This window comes from Electrophorus electricus, chromosome 10, assembly GCF_013358815.1.
Source record: "Electrophorus electricus isolate fEleEle1 chromosome 10, fEleEle1.pri, whole genome shotgun sequence".
NCBI lineage: Eukaryota > Metazoa > Chordata > Actinopteri > Gymnotiformes > Gymnotidae > Electrophorus > Electrophorus electricus.
In genome coordinates this window covers 24,774,825-24,789,555 of record NC_049544.1, presented here as the reverse complement: position 1 = coordinate 24,789,555, position 14,731 = coordinate 24,774,825, and the positions used below count along the sequence as shown (strand labels likewise).

The window sequence follows — 14,731 nt, the reverse complement described above, 5'->3', positions numbered from 1 at the left end:
TCACATTCCTGCTGTTCTCCTCACACCTGCTCCTGAGAGCTGCAGCTCGACTCCTGTAAGAGTGACACACAAACATCACCAGCTTCACATTCACTTCTGCACTTTCCAGTTCTTATACAGCTGTTACTCACACACCTGTTATACAGTAATGAGAGAAATAACCACTGGAGTCTCTCTCTCTCTCTCTCTCACTCAAACATGCACAAAAGTTCTATAATATTTTATAGATCCAGGCCAATGTATGATGGGAAAAAAATGATATACAGGATTGTTGGGTTAATTTCAGACATAAGGCAACTAAAACAATAATATTATGGTGTATGAAAAGTGCGAAAAATGTCTTAAATGTGGCTTCCACATCTCACCTCGTCCATCGGAGGGCAGCAGCGAGTGGCAGAAACACACCCACAGTGACTCCAGAAGCTGTGTATTTTACAGCTGTGTTATCTGCAGCAGTGAGAAGCCTTTACACACGTGTGAACAGTCACACAACTCAGTGAACTCAAATACAGCAGAGCCAGAGAGGAGAGTGCAAGTAAGAAGAGATTCTAGAACTGTGTGCTGGGAGTCTCTTTAACCACCGTAGGAACTCAGTTCAGCCCATAACGTACCTGATGGAAATGACCATTCTGGTGAGCTGGAGGACCCAAAGTGATTCTTTGCCTCACGGTAGAAAAGTCCAACTGTCCCAGCGTTTAAAGTTAAATTGGTGCCATTTCCAATAGGTGTGGCATCTCTTCCTGTACCAGGTGTAAGAGCTGATGGGGTTGGAGTCACTGTAGCACAGCAGTGTGACCGAGTCCCCAGACACAGGCAGTAACAGACGGGACTCTGGGAGAGTCTGAGCAGGAGAGAAACTCAACATATCAGTGAACATTTTACACTCAGAACACAAGAGGATCACACAGAGCAAACTGCACCTACATAACACCTACATAACTATTAGTTGATATTTCTGAGTGGGTTGTTTGTATATGTTGTAAACTGTCCACTCACACACTGCTGGAGAGGTGAGGTTCTCATGGCCTTCAACAGCACATTCATATCTGACTGCACCACCGTCTGCATGTACAGAGCAGAAGACAGATGTGCAGTGAGACACTTGCTGTCAGTTCTTGTACCAGATGTAAGTGGGCTTGTTGGACAGGGTGCAGGTGGAGCTACACTTCAGATTCTTTCCACCATGTGTGTCTGAAATGTTAATCTTCAGCCCTGCAGTAGGTTTTAAACAAGGTTTGTTATTCTCATCTACTGAATATTCATATAACAAAATAAACCTTCTTTATAGATCATTACCTGTGACAGACAGAGTGACTCCAGGCTTACCAGTGTATTTATCAGCAGGATCATCAGTGTAGAATCTGAACCTGTATGTGTGAGCGTCACTCTCTCTCAGGTGAGTGAGCGTCATACTACACTTATTCGGGGAGTTCTGACTCTTCCTCTCTCACATACACAGGGCCAACACCTGCCTGCCATTTAATGAACCAGAGTGAGTCCTGCAGGGTATTGATAAGAGCAGTAGAGATCAACAGAAGATCCGATCAGAGCACACACACTTTCAGGAGTGTAAGTCACACCCCAGATCTGTTCACCCAGCACACCTGGAACACAGAGAGCGTCTCAGTCAGCTAGAAGAAATTCAAATGATCTTGAAACATTGAAACATTTATGGCTGCAATGTAAAAAATATGAAATTTGGTGTCTAATAGGTGAAGAAACAGGAGACTCTTCTTGTGTGTTGGACACATTGTCTGTGAATCTTCAGGTGAAAATCAAGATTCTTGTATACAGTTTTCAGGTGCTACCTGTCCAAAACATGAGTCATGTAGCCTAATATGATTGGTGTTCCCCCCTTTCACCCGCCACACTCCCTTAATATGATTGGTCTAGATAATGGGTGAGATCACACAAGAATATGTAGCCTGATTGGTTACAAAATACATCATCAGACCCAAGCACAAGTTAATTATCAGTTCATTCATACATGACAGGGTGTTCCACTCTATCCTCTCATCAGACTTATTATATTGTATATACATCATTATATTATTATTGTATATTATATTCACATTACACTATTACTGAATTCTTGTTTACTTATTTTAATGTTTTATTTATCTTAATATTTTATGTTGTCACACAGCCTGTCTCTCCTACTCTCTGTGACCACTAATTTAACTTCAACCCCCAGAATTTCAAGTGTGGACAGAGAGAATATTTACTAACCGTCAAAAATGATTTATTGCTTGATTTGATTTGATTGATTTGACAGATGTCAGTCATCCCCCCACCCCACATATTTTTATATATATAAATATAGATATAGATATATATAATTATTAATATTATATATATATATATATATATATATATATATATATATATATATATATATATATATATAATATTATTATTATTATATGATTTATGATGTGACAATTTTATATGAAAATAAGACACAATGAGGGATCCTCAAAATGGTTTTATTGACTTTTTAAAAAAAATCTTTATTTGTGAAATATTCAAGTGATTAAAGTAAATAAACGTTACGAGTCTTGAACGAATATGTACCACCCAGTCTTTAATGTCCGCTCTGCTCCGCTGCGGTCATGTACTGACACTCAAACGTGCATATGGGTCTCGGTTGTGTGTCTCTCTCACTCACCCCTCCCACTCCCCTCCCATTGGCTGATTCTCTAAGACACACCTCCTCACAAGTCCTCCCCACTACCATCCAGGAAAAACTTTCTGACAAAATTCCTCCCAGGGTCAGAACTAGGCCAGAAAGATACAATTTTGCCAGCTTTTTTCTTTCTGCCCAACCACCCAGTCTGACCAATCCTGTGTAGCGTGCAAGCCCTCCCAAAAAACAGACCCTCGTACATGCTCATTTAAGTGTAGCTGTGCCCCCAGTGTAAGAGTATGAATCATCGAATGAACTCTTTATTAGTGAAATATTAATGCTATCAAATAATGTCAACAATGACTGTATGTCCATACGCGCCTAAAAAGCGATTCGCTACTATAGAAAGAATCAAGAAATTGGCGTGGAGTGACTCAATTCATTATTGGGTACTAAAAGATAATCGTTAATAGGATGTCAGAAATATTGAATGATATCATAGAGTTGGAACAGACATGTGCGATAAGAAGAAGATAAATGTGGGATAGTTTAGGAGTAATAAGGAGTTTGGTTAATGAAGGGTCTGAGAGGGATTTTTATATAATAGGACTGGATCAGAAAAAGGCCTTCGATTATATTTCTAGACACTACTTATGGTGTACATTGCAACATTATAGTTTCTCCAGAGAGGTTTGTAAATATGATTAAATTATTGTCTAGTAAATCAAAAGTACAAATTAATGTTAATGGTGTGTTAACTGAAGATTTTAAAATACATAGAGGGGTTAAAAATGTACAGTCTAAAAGTATCTCGGAAAATGTTCGAGATACTGCATGGCTTATATCTGTTGGAAGACTGCCTGTACGATGTATTGTCAAATGGAGTTGTTTTGTTACAACAAAGGAATGTCCGATGTATAATTGCATAGCCGATGAAACGATAGAACATTTATTACTGCAGTGCACAGGGACTATTGAAATTTGGGAGAAAATGGAAGGTTTAAATGGGGTCGTAACAGGAAAAGTATTATGTATGGAGTGTTTAATGAGAATTTGACTGAGAATGTGAAGGACTTTTGTTGGATGATTGTTTGTGTGATAAATTCGAAGATTTGGAAAACACGATGTAAGATGATTATTGAGCAATGTATAATACCTGCAGAAACAATATTTAAACAGATCGTGTGTGAGTTAAAAAGGTTGAAGACGATTGATATGAGAGGAAAAAAGATATTTCCCTGGACTCTTTTGGACATATAAATAGATGATGTATTCCTAATTTACAGATGTAAATGGTATTGTTAATTGTTAATGTATAGCGTGAAGGTAGTCTGGGTCCTCCGGTGGATATTGTTTGTGAGGTTTTTGTATTAGTGTTTGTATTGAATTGAATTTTCTTAATAAAGTCAATTTAAAAATGGAAAGATAATCGTAATGTGGGGTACGTTTTTGATGCAGAAAAGGGCAAAGTAACGCTTTTCACGATCTCGGGGCTGGGTGAGACCCATTGGACACGAGCTACAGAACAAGTGGTTGATCACTATGACTGGAAAGAGTTCAGAAGATGGCGCACGGAGATTGATTACGTTAACGAGAAAGCTGTGGTGTTCCGAGGGTGTTAGCGAACATGAATGGAAAAGCCAGAGACCTCCATACGTCATGGCGAAGATGATCTCTGTGGGTGATCTCAGTGATTCACGGCCGTAAACCTCATGAACCTGGAGCGGATATCGGGAGAGATTCAGTAATGAACTTTGGATGTAGCAACTGCTTTCAGCTACAAAAGTATTTCAGCCTGATCGATGTGTTATTTAAACAGTTGTAACATGTTTTGTTTAATGATTCTTTAAAAGTGATAAGTTTGAAGCGGACATTTGATACCCATACATAGTGTCACGTGTCAAAGGGAAACCGAACCCGGTGTTGCTGCAGTGAGCAATAACCCCACCCCCACCCCCACCTCGCACACCCCCGCCCATCTAATATAAACAGGAGTGGGCATGGATTCGCTGAAACCTTACGGCCTGAAACGATGAGTATAGAAACAGGAATGATATTCTATACTCCAGCAATGAACTCATATGATGATGAAGCGGCTCTTACAGGTGTGGATGATAGTGAGAGCGGACGCTCTGAAACAAGCTTTTGTGAAAACATGAATAACAACGAAACCGATGGGTGCATCAACCCACCAGTGCTAGCAGTTGTCGTTCGAGCTGTGATCAGGAATCTGATGTATAGAATTGCTGATGAAGATATGAGAGAAAACTGTTACGGTTGTGCTGTTGACCACCTAGTCAGCGTCAGCACACATGCCTGTACGAACCGGATGAATCCTATTTCAGCCTCAACGCACCTAAGCTGATAAAAAAACTGTTCAAGCTGTGGTTCATACACAGAGCCAGAGCTTTGAAGCTGTGCGGCATTCAGATACCTCCATCCTCGAGCAAGATTCAGGCTATCGCTGAGGTAGTGGTAACCAACCTGCAGGAGAAACAGAACATCAAATCCGCTCTCAAAGAGTTTGTAGAAAAAACCGATCCCGTGTGCGGGGAGCAGGTACACGACGACGTCGCGGACTACTGGAAGCTGCACGAAAACCTGAACCCTGGTACTCGGGCCAAAAAAAGAGTGCCGAGAACGGAGTTGATCACGCTGTTCTGTAAAACCCCTGAAAATAGAATCAGAACAGTAAACGTTACCGATAAAATCAAATCCGTATATAATTTGTAAAAGATGATGTGTGTAGTACGTGAGTCTAACAGTCAGTGGAGTTCTCTAGTATCAGAAGCCAATAATACATGTACATGCTATCCTTTATATATATATATATATATATATATATATATATATATATATATATATATATATATAATGTGCGAGCCGGGGATTACGTTCTAAAAATACTAATGGCTTCTTTGTTTGTAAAATAAGTGACCGTTTTACCAGCTGTCAAATTAGGTTACACACAGGCCATTTTAAGCGCCACCGCCAAATACTCCTACGACAGAGCTTGCATGAAAACCTTCAGTTTACCATCCGGGAGTCGTGTGTGCACCCAAGAAAACCTCTTCCTCGGACCGCTCCCTAAAACTCTCATTATCGGGATGGTTGACAATGAGGCTTACAGCAGAGCCTGCCATAAAGTCATTTTAATTTTAGACAGTACGACACAGAGTTTATCGCTCTCTGTGTCGAGGGAAAGCAGCATCCTGCAAAACCATATCAACCCAATTTTCAGTCCGGGAATGTGGTCCGTGAATATTATTCATTAGTTCTAGTTTCAGGAAAACAGCTTAAAGATCAGGCTATGTCCATCAATTGGCAAAAATACATTGCTGGATATACCCTTATAGCTTTTAATCTATCCCCAGTTGATGATTGCGGGCAGCACTTGTCGTTAATTAAGTCGGGTAATATAAGACTGGAACACAGATTTAAAGACCCGCTCCCGAGGACCATAAATCTCGCCAATTTTTACAGTATTTTGGAAATTAACAATCGCCGCAACATACTCATCGATTATCAATAAAATAAATAACGGACACCAGAGAGCTCATGAATGTAATGAGAAGCTGTCATGATTTGGAGAGGATCTTTTGCAACGTGGCTCCGTGCGACCAGCTGCCCAGGGTTAAGCTGAGACGATTCCCTGCTCTGTACATAGTGAACACTCACCCCCAGTCACATACCTGGAGAATACTGGTTAGCTCTGCATCTCAACAACAAAACCTCAGGAGAATTTTTCGATTCATACAGAAACCCACCAAACTATGAACTTTTCCCTCATTTTATTTATTCATTTACGAAAAAGAACTGTAAACAAATAAAACATAACTCTAAACAAGTTCAGAGTTTTGATTGTTTGTTGTGGGCAACATTGTGTATTTTTTTGTGTCAAAGGGCTAAAGGACTATCTTTTAATCAGATTATATCGATGTATACCGTTATTTTAAAACAAAACTATAAAGCAGTACTATCTTATGTGAAAAACATGTATCCTAGAATAAATAAGAACTGTACCTTTAATTGCATGCGATCTAATACCTGTGAAAAGTTGAATTTACAGATGTAATGTGTGCGTGTGTGTTAAATAACAGACTTATGATACGTAAAATGTCTTTTGTAATTACATTTTATTATTTAGTAAAGATTACAATAATAATTGTTACAACAATATTCATTAATGTGTTTATGTATTTAATCAAATTTCAACCAAGCGGAAAGGGGTTTAGAAACAGAAGGTCCGAGAATAGAAGAAGAATCGTTGCTATCGGGTCATGAGGGAGTAGTGGGTGAAACTGGTGAATACGATGATTTAGAATTTTTAAATGTCTGACGGTTTTCGACGAACACCATCATTAGGAATGGTTGAATACGGAACATTTAATTTGGCTACGGCATGCAGCATTTTGTACCACCCTAAAAGTCACTGGTCAAAAGATATCTTTTGGGTGGCGGTTAACTTTTTAATCAAGTCCAACATGTGCGATCCTTTAACAGTTATTCCTTTGAAAATAAACTCTCCTTCATTGTTCCACAATGTTACATCACCGTATTTTGCAATTTTGTCCATGACGTAGGAAGCAATTTTCTAGCTCTCGCAGGGACATTACCTATCTCTTTAGCGATTTCGTCCTCAACCATTCGACTGGCTTCTTTCTTTACCCCGCTCACTGCCTTATTTTCAGGTTCGGCGGGCAGGGATAGGGTCACTCGAGCAATTTCTTCTTCTCCGCTTTTAACTATATTTAAAAATCGTTGCAACGTCGATGCGTAAAGTTCAACCTTTTCAAAAGGGTACAAGTTAGACCTGGTTAAAATATGTCATATCATTTCGTTTAGGTCGCTTTCCACGATCTGTCTTAAATTTGTTTATTGTTTTATGTTTCTAAGTTTTTCCTATCTGATGATGGGGTACCAAATACATCTTCTCTGCAGTATCCATTTTAATCTTTGCGCGATGCTATCAAACTGCTTATAAAGGGGTCAGCTATGCTAAGCAGGGGTAAGAGGAAACCTCTTTTTAATAGCTTTTCTCTTTGTACCTATAGACGATCTTTTATTAGCAAACAGTTTTATCCACTTTTTATGTCTTTTCAAAAGCCGATACTGAGGAGCCGTCAGAGGGATGTTACCAGAGTAGATTAAAAGCCAATTCGTAAATGTAAAGTATGAGGTCCGCCGACGCCTTACGGAATATAACCTTCCTCTGCCGGGGGAATGACTTATAAATGGTATTCAGCATCGTTAGATTTAACTTTAGTCGTATAGACCTTTTTTTTCAATATTTTAAAGCTTTTTTTTAGGAACGTACAACGCAGGGGTCTCCCTGGAAAACACGCTTGACCTACGACGAAGGTCTTCTGGCGTCTGAGCTTTCAAATCAACAAATAAATACCAGTAAGGTCTAGAGGTGACGTCTTGAAAACATTCCACAAAATATTTGGCATTTCCCGGATACAGCTGATGAGCCAATACGCTGATCTGTGACTTTTCTCTGAGGTTCTTAAATAAAATCATGTAGTTTGCGTTCAGGCTGATAGTTCTGCTGGTTTTTCCCTGAAAAAACAGATTCTGTACCAAATACAATACACTCATGTTCCTATGATGACTATACTTTGTAAAAAGCTTTTTCTACTTCTTTGTTCTTACTGGCATTATTCATCAAATCGTCTAGAATTAGAAGGTTAGTCCTGCTGAGGGGAAACAGTTCATCATCACACAAAGATTCTGGTATTCCCTGAACAAAATTAATGTTTTTGTTCATCAGCTCATCATACAGAGCTTGCCAACACGTATAACACCATACAATGTTATCAGGAACTTTAGACAACATCTCATTACAATTTTCAAGTAATGTTTTGATGAAAAAAGATTTTCCGCTATTGCTAGGACCGCAAAAGATACATGAAAATGGTACTTGCATTCTAGCATCAAAACAATGAGTTAGACATTTTACAATAGCAGAAAAAAACAAAAAAACAAATCCTATATACAATCAGATTCATACGGCAGAGTCCTGAAATCAGGCAACAAAATAAGTTTGTCATAAACAATCCTGAATCTTTTCATTTGTGATTTGTTTTTCAAGAGAAAGCCCTTTTTATCTCTCATGATTTGATTGTGGGCTGTTGTAAGTACTCTAGTCTGATCACCGTTTTTCACATTCGTCAACCAGTTCCATCAGATTTCAGGTTTGCGAGTTTAGCATTTGAATAGTTTAAAGTGATACCTTTGGCTTTCATGGTTGTTTTACGTTTGAGAGTCCTATACCAGTATGTTTTAGGTCCTGAGCTGACAAATTCCACAATCTTGTCACCACAGTCCAACTCACTTGTAAGACCCCCCAGGTAATCGCCCAAAGGCGGTATCCAATCACCTTGACGACTTCTGAGGATGATGCTATCCGTGTCTGTGTACAAGCAAAGGTCTTATAAATGATCTATCAAATTGTACAGCTCGAGCCAGGTATACGCGGTCGTATAAATACCTATGAACACATTAGCATACCCTGGTTTACAGCAACTGATGTCCCTTGTGACGCTACTGCATCAATGCCACCTCGTCGTTCAGAGAAGAGAAATGACTTCCATCGTACAGGTTCGAGAACATGTACTCTAAAAACTCATCAGGATCTCTGAGCAAAACCGTGTTTGTCCTGTCTGCTTTTTGACATATCTTACCCCACAAAGAATTCACCGTGAGCTTAGCTACGGACCTTTTGACCAGGTTGACTGAAATTTCCTCTTCCTCCAGCTTAATGCCTTCATTCTCCTCATATTTTGAATGTACTCCTTTTTTTGTGGTTTCATCAACCACCCAGGAAGGATAACCTGAGCTCTCGTTTGGTTTTCATAAACATTTTAATGTATTCTGAAAACAGCTAATTTGTTCTATTAGGAAAGTGCCAAATCTCAAATACTTTAATCAAACTGTACCTTCTGCAGGGCCATCATCAGCTCCAAACTGCACCAAGCACCTATCAGGGCCCTCTCATCATCCCCATGATCACAGCTATGCTGTTGTTGCTCAGCGCAGGTTCTACCGAGAGGAAACAAGAGTTTCTTCTTTACCCAGTAGGGAAGAACAGGGGCCCAAAACCCCCAGGGAGGTAAAACCTTTACCTTGATGATGCCAAAGTAGTTTTCCAATGACCCAAAGTCACGATAAAGGATAACAGGCTGACCTATGGGGTACATTTTTATCTTATTCACATAAACGTAGAGGGAGGCGAAGTCATAGTAATCAATTCTTTCACCAGGTTGAGCTGTGTAATAGAGCTATAGGGCATTCGTACGACCCCCAAACAGAGCATCCCGAGGATTTAAGCGCTCTGGAAAGTCAAAGGTTTTGAGAATTTTTTTTACATCTTCATCATTCTTTTTCATATCATTCCATTCATGTTCCGCACATGGTGGTTACAGACAATTTGTGAATGCACTGCAGCATCTGAATTTTGTTAAGACTGTTCTGATGAATGTCTCTGAAGGTTCCTGAGGTTTTACTTAAAGGGTGTGGCGTACACGATGGAAAGCACGTATCACATCCATGATAAAAGCAGCTGAGAAACTTGAACGCTTTGTGCGTTTTACCATCATCAAAGTAACCATCTACAAAATAATTTCTGATTTTGGCTTCCCCATTGTTAAGTGCATGTTGAATGGGTATGTTCTGTTTGTCTGAAATGTACTTGAGCCATTAAATAGACAGCATCGAGAAAGATTTCTGACAGTTGATGTATTTATCTAGGGGAGGGATGGCCAAAGTGTTTTCGGGCAGGAACATGGTGCGGAATATTTTCAAGCATACGGATGCTATGGCAATCGATTGAACAGGTCAACGCCTGTGTCTCTCAGAATCGCACTCCTGAAAATTTTATACCGTTTTCAAAATCTTTACATCATTACAGCAGTATTCTTTAATCTCTTTTCTGAAGTCAAAGACTTTATCAGTGACTGTTTCATACCAATCAAAGAAATCTTGCCTCTCTTTGGGCTTCATCGTATCCACACCATGAAACTCAGGCTGAGGATACGACCCCACATAGTTCTGATTCTCTAGGGTGTTGTAGAAGTGTGGGAATGTTCCTTTTTAGCATTTGTAAACCCCATGGCTTTTGTAATGGCGCTAAGTTTCATAGGTAGGAATGAGAGTCTGTCTATAAATCTCTGTTCATAAGTGGTGTCTTCAAAGCACAAACGTTTCCCCCCTTGTGCTATGATAGTAGGAGTAACCCCTTCTTTCACCAGATAATTAAACAAAATATAGGAATCATATCCCCTTGCATTATGTGCTACAAATGTGTATCTATGATGGAACATTTTAAAAAAGGCTTCAATGTACCCATCCCCTTCAGCCGTCCACACACCCTCAGTAAACCCCATGCAGCATATAAAATTAGTTATATGTACCCCCGTTTCCTGTCTGGACTCTATATCATAAAATATGTAACGTTCGTCTGCCATCTCTACCTGTCTGCCGTCTCTACCTCTCTACCTGTTGTATGAAACATTCGTGTTTGACCTCCGATTCTATTTTTTCATTACAAACTTTGCACCGAGGCTGAGCACATTTATGTTCTTTTTTACCTGTGCTAAAGGGGCTCAGATGTTCTACCATTCCGCATTTGGGGCAGTAGAATCCTATTTTGCATAACGAATATGTATCACCCAACAAGTTTCGCATCTCTTCTTTGTGTTTTTCGTAGCAGTAATCTGACCTACAGTCTTAGACAATCTGAACACGTATTCTGAGTATAACTATTACATTCCCGATCAAGACATACGTTACAGTAATACTCGCATCTGTGTTTTCTCATACTTGTGAACCCTTTGTAACAAAAACAACAGACGTATTGAAACCCGAGAAGACCCTCAATATTTTTAACACCGTAGTAATGGTTGTCGCGTAAGAATAAGAAAATGGTTCTCTCATGGGGTGTCCTGCTAGTTTAAAAAAAAATAGTAACCGCTTTTGTTGAACGTCTGACACAACACAACTATTTTACAATTCATTACCTTCTCAAATCGGTTTATATTGTTAAAACTAACCGTATAGTTATCAGATAATCCTACACCCCGCTGTATCTGACTAGCAACATTTTTAACGTATTGGGGCGTTTCCTGAGGATTCAAAAGCTGTGCGACACATAAGGCAGAAGACAGATTGTTGTCAGTGTTGTAAAAAACATACAGATGTCTCATCTTCCTTCGGAAAACATCTGATCTGAAGAGATGTGATAATTTATTCCTAACACCTCCTTTAGGGGGGGGGGGGTGCACTATCGGAATCACAAATTCCATACCATCACTTGCCAGGATCTCAAGATTGCTCTGCATAGCTTTCTCAAGCGTGGCTAGAAAAGAGTCTAGTTCCACGGCCCTGATTCGACTCAAGTTGTGATGAAAAATTCAGATTAGGACTTTGAACTAGAAAATTTACAGCATCTCTCAGACTAGCTATTTCATTAACGGTATCCATCATACCGTTTATAACCTCTAGAACGTAATTGGAAAATTCTGCAGTACTATTAATGTTACCCAGTGAGGCAAAATTAACTCTCCTCCTAATTTCTGTGTTATTGAACTTTTCTTTACGAATTATTCTAATGTCAGGATCTATACCATACCGTTTGTTTCATTTCCATACGGTTTTCAGTATTATCTGAAGGGAGAAATTCTACATCAGTTTCATACATTCCAGGACTCTGTTCTTCGTTATCAAAACAAGTTGAAGAATTCTGTGAACCTAGCTATTGAGTACATTCACCACTTAAGAGCCTCTCATTTAATGCAGCCAAGCACTGATTCAGTTAATAGAAAATGTCATGTTGACTAACCTGTGTGTTTTCAGGACTCTGCAGTTCATATTCATTTTGACTAACAGATTCTGACGTTAATGCTAGTACATATGCGTGTAGTACATATGCGTGTAGTACATATTGGTTCAAAGAAGCTTGCTGGCATAAACTATTTTGTAAATGTATTAAACTTTGATTCAGTTCATAGAAAATGTCATTTTGACTAACCTGTATGTTTTCAGATTTTTTGAAAGCATTACCTAGTTGGTTATTATTCAGGTATTTGAGCCATAGTATGATGCCATATATTCAGTATGCATGTGTAACAGCAATATTTCTTCTGATGTACACTGATTTAGAAATCTCAACACGTCATACAATGCAGAACCAAACCCACACCCAGGACCGTATACAGGCGTAGAGATCAGATTAGCAAACGCTCGATCCAGAAGAGGCAACATACGCTCCCGTTGGGAAAGATCGTCAGGAGGTGATGCTGCCGCCGCTGTTGCTTCTCCCACTTCCGACTCCAGTGTCTGATCCTGGTATGACGTGTCACCGTTGACTAAACAATACTGATAACAGCTTTTAGGAATCAAGTGGGGAAAAATGGATTCTTTTCAGTAATTAGTTAGAATTCTTTATCAGATCAACCACATGATGGGGGAGGCACTCTTAAATCATCCTCCCATTCAAACAGACTCAACTCCTGATCCCTATCGTTAGAGCCATCTTAGAAAATATTTTTGATTCAATTAATCTAGTATAAATATGATTAATAATCATGCTTTTAAAATTATACTTACGCGGTGATGGTGGCCTACAGGTTAGTGGTTGAACAGCTTGAACAGGCCTAGAGTTATTTAGACGTTTGTTATTAGCCACAGTAACCTCTGCATACGTTTCTAAAGACATCGCCAGTTGTTTAAGGTCCCGTGAAAAAAATTGTGAGCTCAACCGGAGGGCTCGATGAATAGTGGTTGACGGTAGAGGAATTCACCCCTTCTGCCTCTGTGTGACAAATTAATGCACTGCATAAACCTTTAGACAAAATACAGTATTTTAACATATGTTAGACTCCCTCTAGAATGTAATACCTTGTATCAACTCATTCAGTATATAAACTGTTTCATCATCATCTTGTCATTATATCTGCTAATAAAAAATAAAATTAAAATGATAAATAAATTACAAAATTAAAATGTAAAAAAAGTTCACAAATTAGAAATTACCTTGGTCGGGAATTCTCTCCACAGATTCAAGGAACTCATGATCGTCTGAACCTACGGAAATACATAGAACATAATTATAGACTGTGAGCATAAAAGATCATCATGATGGTATCCTCTTTACCAGAACAAATAGATGTTGTGTCATTTAATGCTTAATTTAAGTAAATAGAATCACCTACTTCGAAGTTAAAGTTTTTCTATATAGCTAGCCACGAGAATAATAATAGCCATTGATCAAGAGTTTCAGTCGATCAAAATGTTTCACGTACTCTAAAACACAATGGTCATATTACATATTGATCAATAACCATCAGAATAAAGACAAGTATCCTTTTCCTAGCTAGCTTACAAAAAAGAATAGATACGATAGCTTGTAGATAATATGTAATGATTGATTGTTAAATGTATGTTTTATCTATACCTGAAATTATGACGCTAAGCCTCACCGAATTAAATCATACAACGCATGATAAAGTATTTCAACCATTAGCTAAATAAATAGCTAGATTTCTGAGTCAGCCTTTTTAGTAACTTATACCAATACGTTTTAACATGAACGGATAAAAAGAACGTACCTTTTGAAAACGGTTGAGCCATGTCCAAGTTCGTTCGGAGATCTTGACAAAAGTTTTCAGATGTACCGCTTACAAATATGACTGTGAACTAAAGGAGTGAAGTACCGTAAAACACGGCTTTAAGAAAAGAAATCACCATTTAAGTGGAGAAAAGAGATGGTTTTCGGATAAAAGCGGTAAATTACAATCCAACGCTCCCCAAAAACCACTCTCAGATGTGAAATGGGCCCAAAGTGTGATAATGGACAAGAACCTAGTGTGATAAAACTTGTAAAGTAACCAGATTTGTTTAGAGATTGCAGAAAAAATTAATAAAAGGAAATTGTGATGTTTTCTGAAAGGTTTGCTTATTGCCCCGTTTGAGTACATCTGGCAAATAAGATGTGAAGAGGTGTCGGGGAGAGGTGTCTGTGTGTATTTGTGTTTGTGTGTCTGAGTGTGTGTGTGTGTGTGTGTGTGTGAGAGAGAGAGTTTGTCAACGACCCCTGACTGTAGA

General features: G+C 38.8%; 1 long non-coding RNA gene across 1 annotated transcript; it reads right to left on the bottom strand.

Annotated features, from left to right (window-relative positions):
* Positions 1–6,829: 6,829 nt before the first annotated feature.
* LOC113589296 lies at positions 6,830–14,315 on the bottom strand. The gene is made up of 4 exons (XR_003411952.2): positions 14,236–14,315; positions 13,661–13,711; positions 13,235–13,439; positions 6,830–13,013 (listed from the first exon to the last, which is right to left on the bottom strand). It is a non-coding gene; the product is annotated as an uncharacterized LOC113589296 (long non-coding RNA).
* Positions 14,316–14,731: the final 416 nt, after the last annotated feature.